The sequence below is a fragment of the Rattus norvegicus genome, chromosome 11, assembly GCF_021556685.1.
Source record: "Rattus norvegicus strain SHRSP/BbbUtx chromosome 11, alternate assembly SHRSP_T2T, whole genome shotgun sequence".
Classification (NCBI taxonomy): Eukaryota; Metazoa; Chordata; class Mammalia; order Rodentia; family Muridae; genus Rattus; species Rattus norvegicus.
The window spans coordinates 85,447,729-85,455,274 of NC_141544.1; the positions used below are offsets into that span (position 1 = coordinate 85,447,729).

A 7,546-nucleotide genomic window follows, 5' to 3' on the forward strand; every position below is an offset into this window, starting at 1 on the left:
GCAACTGAGAGCCTCTCTCAATCTGTACGATGGCCAACTGTTCAAGAGGAGGATGGTTATAGTGAGTAGCTATATACAGGGTGAAAATTAAAAATGTTTTTTCATAACAGCATCAAAACAGCAAAGATCACTTCTACAATCTCAAGTGCTCAAATGGGAGGTTTCGGCGTTACAGTGAACGTCTGACTAGCTTGGCTCTATCATCATAAAGATAAAAATGTATTCAGCATTTAAGAAAACATCAGAATATAGTAAGAAGACAGAACAGTGGTGGTTCCAACTTTGTCTGAAAACCTGGATCTCTTCCAGAACTCCATGATTTATATTCCACGATTTATTCTTTTTATTGGAAGACTCAGTAATATGCAATCAAGTATCTTTTATAAATACACCCAAATACCAAGGCAGAATATAAATACTTTAAGAATTAAAGCAACTGAAAAGTAGATGATTAATCTAATTCTTTTTTTTAAGATGTGAATGGATGTTCTGTCTACATGCGTGTCTGTCTAACATGTGTGTGCTGGATCCCTTGGGACTAGAGTTGCAGACAGTTGTGAGCTGGCATGTGGATGCTGGGAATTGAACCCAGGTCCTCCAATAGAGCAACTAGTGCTTCTAAGCCCTGAGTCATCTCTCCAGTCCCAATTAATCCAATTCTTGCTGTATCCTAAGTTAAAATACCCAGTCTTCCGGCTTCAGATATGATATTCCAAACTAACATTGGACAGAACGTTGAAGCAACCTCCTCCGTGAAATCTTGTGTCTTCTCATCAGGTGTCTTGCCGTTCTAAATGTCTGTGGTAGTTGGACAGTTACCACGCACTTGCTTTCACTTCTGAGGAGCTACAGCTGTGCATGAGGAGTTTCTATTTCCATTCTGCAATACATCAAGACAATTAACCAAGTGGACGTGGAATACAAGCACCAGCTGGTGGCTAATTCATCGGCGGGCATCAGGTGTCCAGGTGTCATAATTTTAGTAGCGGGAAATAGTATTGTCCACGGAACCCATGAAACGATATTCACTGACTTTTGAATGTGTCACACTTTCCTTACACAAAAGATGTTTTCAAGCCCTATTTTTGAATTAACACACATAAAAGATTGTCGGTGCAAAATTGTAAAAAAAAAAAGAGGAAGAAAAAAGTGACTTCATTATTACTTCAAGTCTGGAATCGAGACAAATCACACAACGTTATATGCTTAAAACAAAACAGGTGATCTTGTCTTCTGCCTTCAAGCCACCATGGGACCTCATCAGACAAAAGAAAGCAGATACCAGAAGACCAAGATAAAGAACCCTAGGTCTCTGATCATCTTCACTTCCTCTCCACAATTTATTAGAAGGATTTAAGATTTGGGGTATGGAGGCCAGCATTGTATTGAAAAAGCTGTTGTATGATAGAAGATCTTTGTGGCATCTGTGCTAATTACATCGGAACCTTTTCCTCTTGTGTTTTAATCAATAATGGCTTTTATTGTGACTTAAACAATGATGGTAATGTTTCCTATTCTCATTTCTATGTTGAAAGTTGAGGTTTTGTAATCACGCAGCTAAATTCTCACAATGACAATAACTGTCGCACATGTGTATGCTCCCATACAAAGCATTTCTGATGCACATGCCTTCCTTTCTGTATGACAGGGCTAAGCATTTGTTTCAGCTACAATCACGCCCTGCTCTTAATGTAAACACCAGCATTCCATCAGCCTTACAAATCCACATGCACCAGCACTTCAGAAAGCATCGGCATTTTTTTTTTATCTCTATTCCTCCAGGGAATTCATTTTCACATTGGCAATTTGGTCTATATTTTTAGAATTAAATGTACACTTCTCTCACACTGGAGTGAGAAGGCGCCTGCTCGTTCATCATTAAGCAGGCTGTCTGTCTCTTCAGACTTAAAAAAGAAAAAGGCTTCTGTCCAACTCAACTTCTTTATAAAAGTCTTCCAAATGTTAGACTGAAGAACAATTATTTTGTTTCTGCCCCATGATAGTGTATATCAGCCTGTGTGTGTGTGTGTGTGTGTGTGTGTGTGTGTGTGTGTGTGTGTGTGTGTGTGTTGGGGGAGGGGTATGTTTTAGGGGATGGACCAATCAAAGAAGAAACTCTTTAGATCCTGCTGTCAAGTGGCCAGTCTAGTTCTCTTGCTCTGGGTTCTGTAGTGATTTTAGTGTCTAAGGTCAACAGTAAGATGTTAGTTTCTAGCACAGGGTGACCAGTCAGTGATTTGGAAGTAGCAGCAGGGGAAACAGTGGGGGTCACTAGCTTCTTCCCTTCCTTTTATTTCCACTTTGAACATCTGAGCCTAAAGCTCTTTGTCAGCAAACTATAACACCCAGACCACGACTCTCCACTAGAAATGAATATATATGATTACGTAAGCGTATGGTGTCTGAAAATAAGTATGGTAACTACTATAGAAATATTCCTTCATCTTAAACAGCTTAAACTTCCAAGGCGGCTGCTGCACTCTCCAACGGATCCTCAAAGCTCATGGACTTCATGAGTTTGACCAAAATAATAAAGACAATGAAATACAACATAGCTGTTTGAGATTCTACACTTTACCTAATACAGTAGCATGGATTCATTTCTAACCATTTATATTCTTTTCTTTTCTACCAAAAAAAAAAAAGTTGGAATGTGATTGAGACTTCAGTCCTCCTATTATTAGGGTGGCAATAATGAAAGAGACAATAAAATAACAAATGACCCATAGAAAGGGGAACTCCTTATTTCTGTAAAGAATGCTTTATTGGGATAGAGCCACATGTATCAATGTATATATTTCAAATAATGTCCCTATTTATTCTTTTAAAGGGCCATGCATTTATGTAATGTATTTTACCATGCTAACCCATCTCATTCCAGCCCCTCCCAGACCTCCAACACATCTTTTTCCCAACTTCACATCCTTTCCTTGTTGCTGTTTTCAAAACAAGGCCTCATTCTTATGGCTGGGCTTGCTATGTAGACCAGACTGGCCTCAAATCCACAGAGATCTGCTTGCCTCTGCCTCCTGAGAACTGAGAACCACGCCCTTCTTGTTAAAATGAGTGTTTCACTGGGTTCACTTAGTGCTGCGTGTGTGTGTGTGTGTGTGTGTGTGTGTGTGTGTGTGTGACATCATTCATTAGAGCATTAGCAGCAGACTGACAGCTGTGCTTGCTAAGATAGTGACTCTCCTCTACTTTAACAGTTGCCAACTGACAGCTGCTTCTCACACATGGAGAACGTTGGTAGCGCCTCTTTGACCTAATGCTGGAATTTTCGCTGGGTGGATCTTGTGCAGCTCCTGTACGGGTGACCATCTTCAGTAAGGTTCATATGCGCAATGGTCATGGCATACCCAAAAGACAACATTGTATGACTCTCCTTCCCATCCCTCAGCTTTTATTTATTTATTTTTTTGAGGGTGCAGTGAACTTTATTGATGGTATTCAAGAGAGAAGGGAGGGCTCCCTAGGCCCCCTCCTGTTATTATGGGGTCTGGGATGGAATTGTGAGGGAGGTGCTCAGTGTTGGGGGCTGAGTTGGGATGGGGACTCCTCAGCAACTGAGGGCCTCTCTCTTGCTCTCAGTGTCCTTGCTGGGCTGGGGTGGGTGGTCCAGGGTTTCTTACTCCTTGGAGGCCATGTAGACCATGAGGTCCACCACCCTGTTGCTGTAGCCATATTCATTGTCCAGTAAATGAGCTTTACAAAGTGGTCATTGAGAGCAACGCCAGCCCCAGCATCAAAGGTAGAAGAGTGGGAGTTGCTGTTGAAGTTGCAGGAGACAACCTGGTCCTCAGCGTAGCCCAGGATGCCCTTTAGTGGGCTCTTGTACGCCTGCTTCACCACCTTCTTGATGTCATCATACTTGGCAGGTTTCTCCAGGAGGCATGTCCGATCCACAATGAATACATTGGGGGTAGGAACACGGAAGACCATGCCAGTGAGCTTCCTGTTCAGCTCTGGGATGACCTTGCCCACAGCTTTGGCAGCACCAGTGGATGCAGGGATGATGTTCTGGGCTGCCCCATGGCCATCATGCCACAGCTTTCCAGAGGGGCCATCCATAGTCTTCTGAGTGGCAGTGATGGCATAGACCATGGTCATGAGCCCTTCCACGATGTCAAAGTTGTCATGGATGATCTTGGCCAGGGGGGCTAAGCAGTTGGTGGTGCAGGATGCATTGCTGACAATCTTGAGTGAGTTGTCATATTTCTCATGGTTCACACCCACCACAAACATGGGGGCATCAGCTGAAGGGGCGAAAATGATGACCCTTTTGGCCTCACCCTTCAGGTGAGCCCCAGCCTTCTCCATGGTGGTGAAGACGCCAGTAGACTCCATGACATACTCAGCACCAGCGTCACCCCATTTGATGTTAGCAGGATCTCGCTCCTGGAAGATGGAGATGGGTTTCCCATTGATGACAAGCTTCCCATTCTCAGCCTTGACTGTGCCATTGAACTTGCCATGGGGAGAGTCATACTGGAACATGTAGACCATGTAGTTGTGGTCAATGAAGGAGTCGTTGATGGCAACAATGTCCACTTTGCCAGATGCAGAGCAGAAGGCAGCCCTGGTAACCAGGCACCCAATATGGCCAAATCCATTCTTCACCATCTTGTCTATGAGACGAAGCTGGCACTGCATGAGAAGATGTGGCTGTCTCTGGAACAGGGAGGAGCAGAGAGCCCCCCAGCTTTTAAATTACTTCCTCCTCTCTTGTGCAATTGTCCCTGAGACTCGGGTGGGAAAGGTTGATACAGATAACCAGACTGTGGATTACTGTGGATTATCTGAGTCACTTATTCTCAGCACCAGGTCTACTTGTGAATCTCTACTTTAACCACTACACAGTGCGAAAGGAAAATAAATAAATAAATAAATAAATAAATAAATAAATAAAGCTTCTCTAACCAGAGTTGGAAACATCACAGACCTGTTGTCTTAAACATAGGAGAAGGCAACTGGACAACATGACTGTCTAGACCCCATAATTTCCTCAAACATAGGAACATAGATACATACATCTATGCATATATACACACACACACACATGTGCACACGCATGCGCACACACACACACATGTCATAGCATAAAGTAAAGAATAGAACAGTGACCATCTATAATATAAAATAGAGAATAGTAAGGCAATGCAAATTAGTTGCATAACTTGAATCAGAATATAATTGCATAGGAGGAAAAGTCCTCATATTCTACCCTAGATAGAGTGAGCACAGTTCACAACTATTTAGGAATTATTTTAAAAAGAACTACGAGAAGCTGAAAGTTTCTAACAAAGAAATGACAAAGGAGAAGAAAACACTAACTGCCCAATTCCATCATCCCATCTTACATATGTGTAGAGCTATCATGCTCTGTCTCTTAAGTATGCATAATTATTATGTTAATTAAATATTTAATGAAAATACCACATAAAATGTGAATGCAATTTAAAGCAAAAAGCTTTATGAGCCCCTCGAGTAAAGAAAGTAATCTATTTTTCTACAACTCTTTTATTTTCACTTTCTAAGTTTATTATATGTCTATGAGTGTTTGGACCCATGTGTTTTTGTGAACCATGTCCATACTTGATGCTTACAAAAGCCAGAAGAGGACATCGGGTCCCCTGGAACTGGAGTCACAGATGCCTGTCAAGTGCATGTAGATACCGGGAATTGAATCTAGGTTCTCTGGAAGAGCAGTCAGTGCTCTTAATCAATAAGCCATCTCTCTGTCCCTAACACCTAGTAATATTATTAAGCTGTTTAGAACAGCTGTTCTCAACATGTAGGTCTTTACTCCTTTTTTGAAATAAATGTTCTTTTCATAGGAGTTACCTAAGACCATCAGAAAATACAGATATTTACATTATGAGTCATAACAGTAGCAAAATTACAGTTATGAAGTAACAGCAAAAATAATTTTATGGTCGTGGGTCACCGCAACATGAGGAACTGTATTAAAGGGTCTCGGCGTTAGGAAGGCTGAGAAGCAGTGTTTTAGAAAATAGCTATGTGACCTGGATGTGGTTGTGCACGTGTTTAATCCTAGCACTGAGGAGGCAGAGGCTCTGTGAGTTTAAAGCTAAGGCCAGGTAATGAGATCTTGTCCCCAAAGGGAAGAAACAGAAGAAAGGAAGGGAGGGCTGGAAAGAGGGAAGGAGGGAGGGAGAAAAGGAGGGAGGGAGGGAGAGAGGAAGGGAGGGATATATGAAGAAAGGAACTGAGGATCTAGGGCTGAAGACTATATAAATGAAAAGAAGTCACATTACAGAAGAAGTACAGATGGATTTTCTGTGGTAAGGAACTGACTTCCAGCTGGGAAGAACAGAATAGCTCCAAGCGCAGGCCTCATTTTACCTGATATAGAAATGTGAAAATGAAGCTATATGCCGGCAAGCACAGACACCCACATTCAGCCACACACCCTAGGAGACTTCCCAAACCACCGCCGTTCAAGGGCGGGTGGGAACCATGTATCTTTAACAGACTATATTATTTCTCCGACCTTGTCTCCTATAAACTAATGGGAACGGGTGATAGGACTCGCCAGTGGACTTGTCAGCCATTGCTCACCCCCTTGCTGTCAGCTCTGACATAAACTCTGTGGGCAAAAAGTTAGTGTACAATTTCCAAAGAAAGCTATTTTATAAAAACAGACATTGAGCCCATGTACAATTAAGCATCTGCTAATAAAACTACGCCAATTATAGTCTCGGGCAACTACAAATGGAGCAACATTAAGTGAAACTGTCAGCTAAGAATTATGATGTACACGCTGTAATTCTCATCGTGCTTGGATGGGGAAAGACTCAAAACGAGACAAATAGCTGTTTCAGCACGATGGTTAAAGGTGAAGCCAATGTAACAATACATTCTTTCTCTAGTGAAAATGCCATTGTATTGTCATCTCATTCATAGTAAGCATCCAAACCATGCAGAGTATAGAGACCCCCACCCATGTAATCTCAACCCCCACCTTCCCTTCGGGGGATGGAGGCAACCAGGTCAAGCAGATTGTTACAATGCGTTCAGCTTTCTAATGCATATACTGCTGGTGCATAGTTAAACATATGCCTATAAATGGAGCCATGTTCTATAATCATAGTTTGGTCTCTAATATGACTTGTTTGTCACAGTTGAATAAACAACACACTCTTACAAAATCTTCAAACGAGGACTAACAGATTCAGAGACAATGCTAAGGTTGAAATGCAGGGGCAACAGAGAATTTTCTTAATTGCCCTCAAGACTCCAAGCACACGGTGCTCTGCAAAGCAGCAGCCTGGCCACGAGGACTTGCCCTCCAAGCTTCAGAGGGAGGTCAGTGAAGGAACTCTGACTGGGTGGGGGGAGGGGACCATTCCTTCAGCCCCATCTGTCATTTTGCGCTGAACCTGTCAAGACAAGGCCCAATGGATTTCTTTATAATGAGAGAGGAGGGAAGCTGCCGCTTTTTAAATTAATCAGATGTGGCACCCACAGAGTCCGTAAGTGAGGCACACAAAGGTGACAGGTGGACACTGCCAGGGCTGCAGCA

At 42.5% G+C, this 7,546-nt stretch overlaps 2 pseudogenes; one reads left to right on the forward strand and one right to left on the reverse strand.

Moving 5' to 3' along the window:
- Positions 1-3,505: 3,505 nt before the first annotated feature.
- LOC148002657 (glyceraldehyde-3-phosphate dehydrogenase pseudogene) lies at positions 3,506-4,623 on the reverse strand (annotated as a pseudogene).
- Positions 4,624-7,218: 2,595 nt separating this feature from the next.
- The window catches only part of Cyld-ps2 (CYLD lysine 63 deubiquitinase, pseudogene 2), a 10,016-nt pseudogene continuing 9,688 nt past the window's right edge, over positions 7,219-7,546 (forward strand).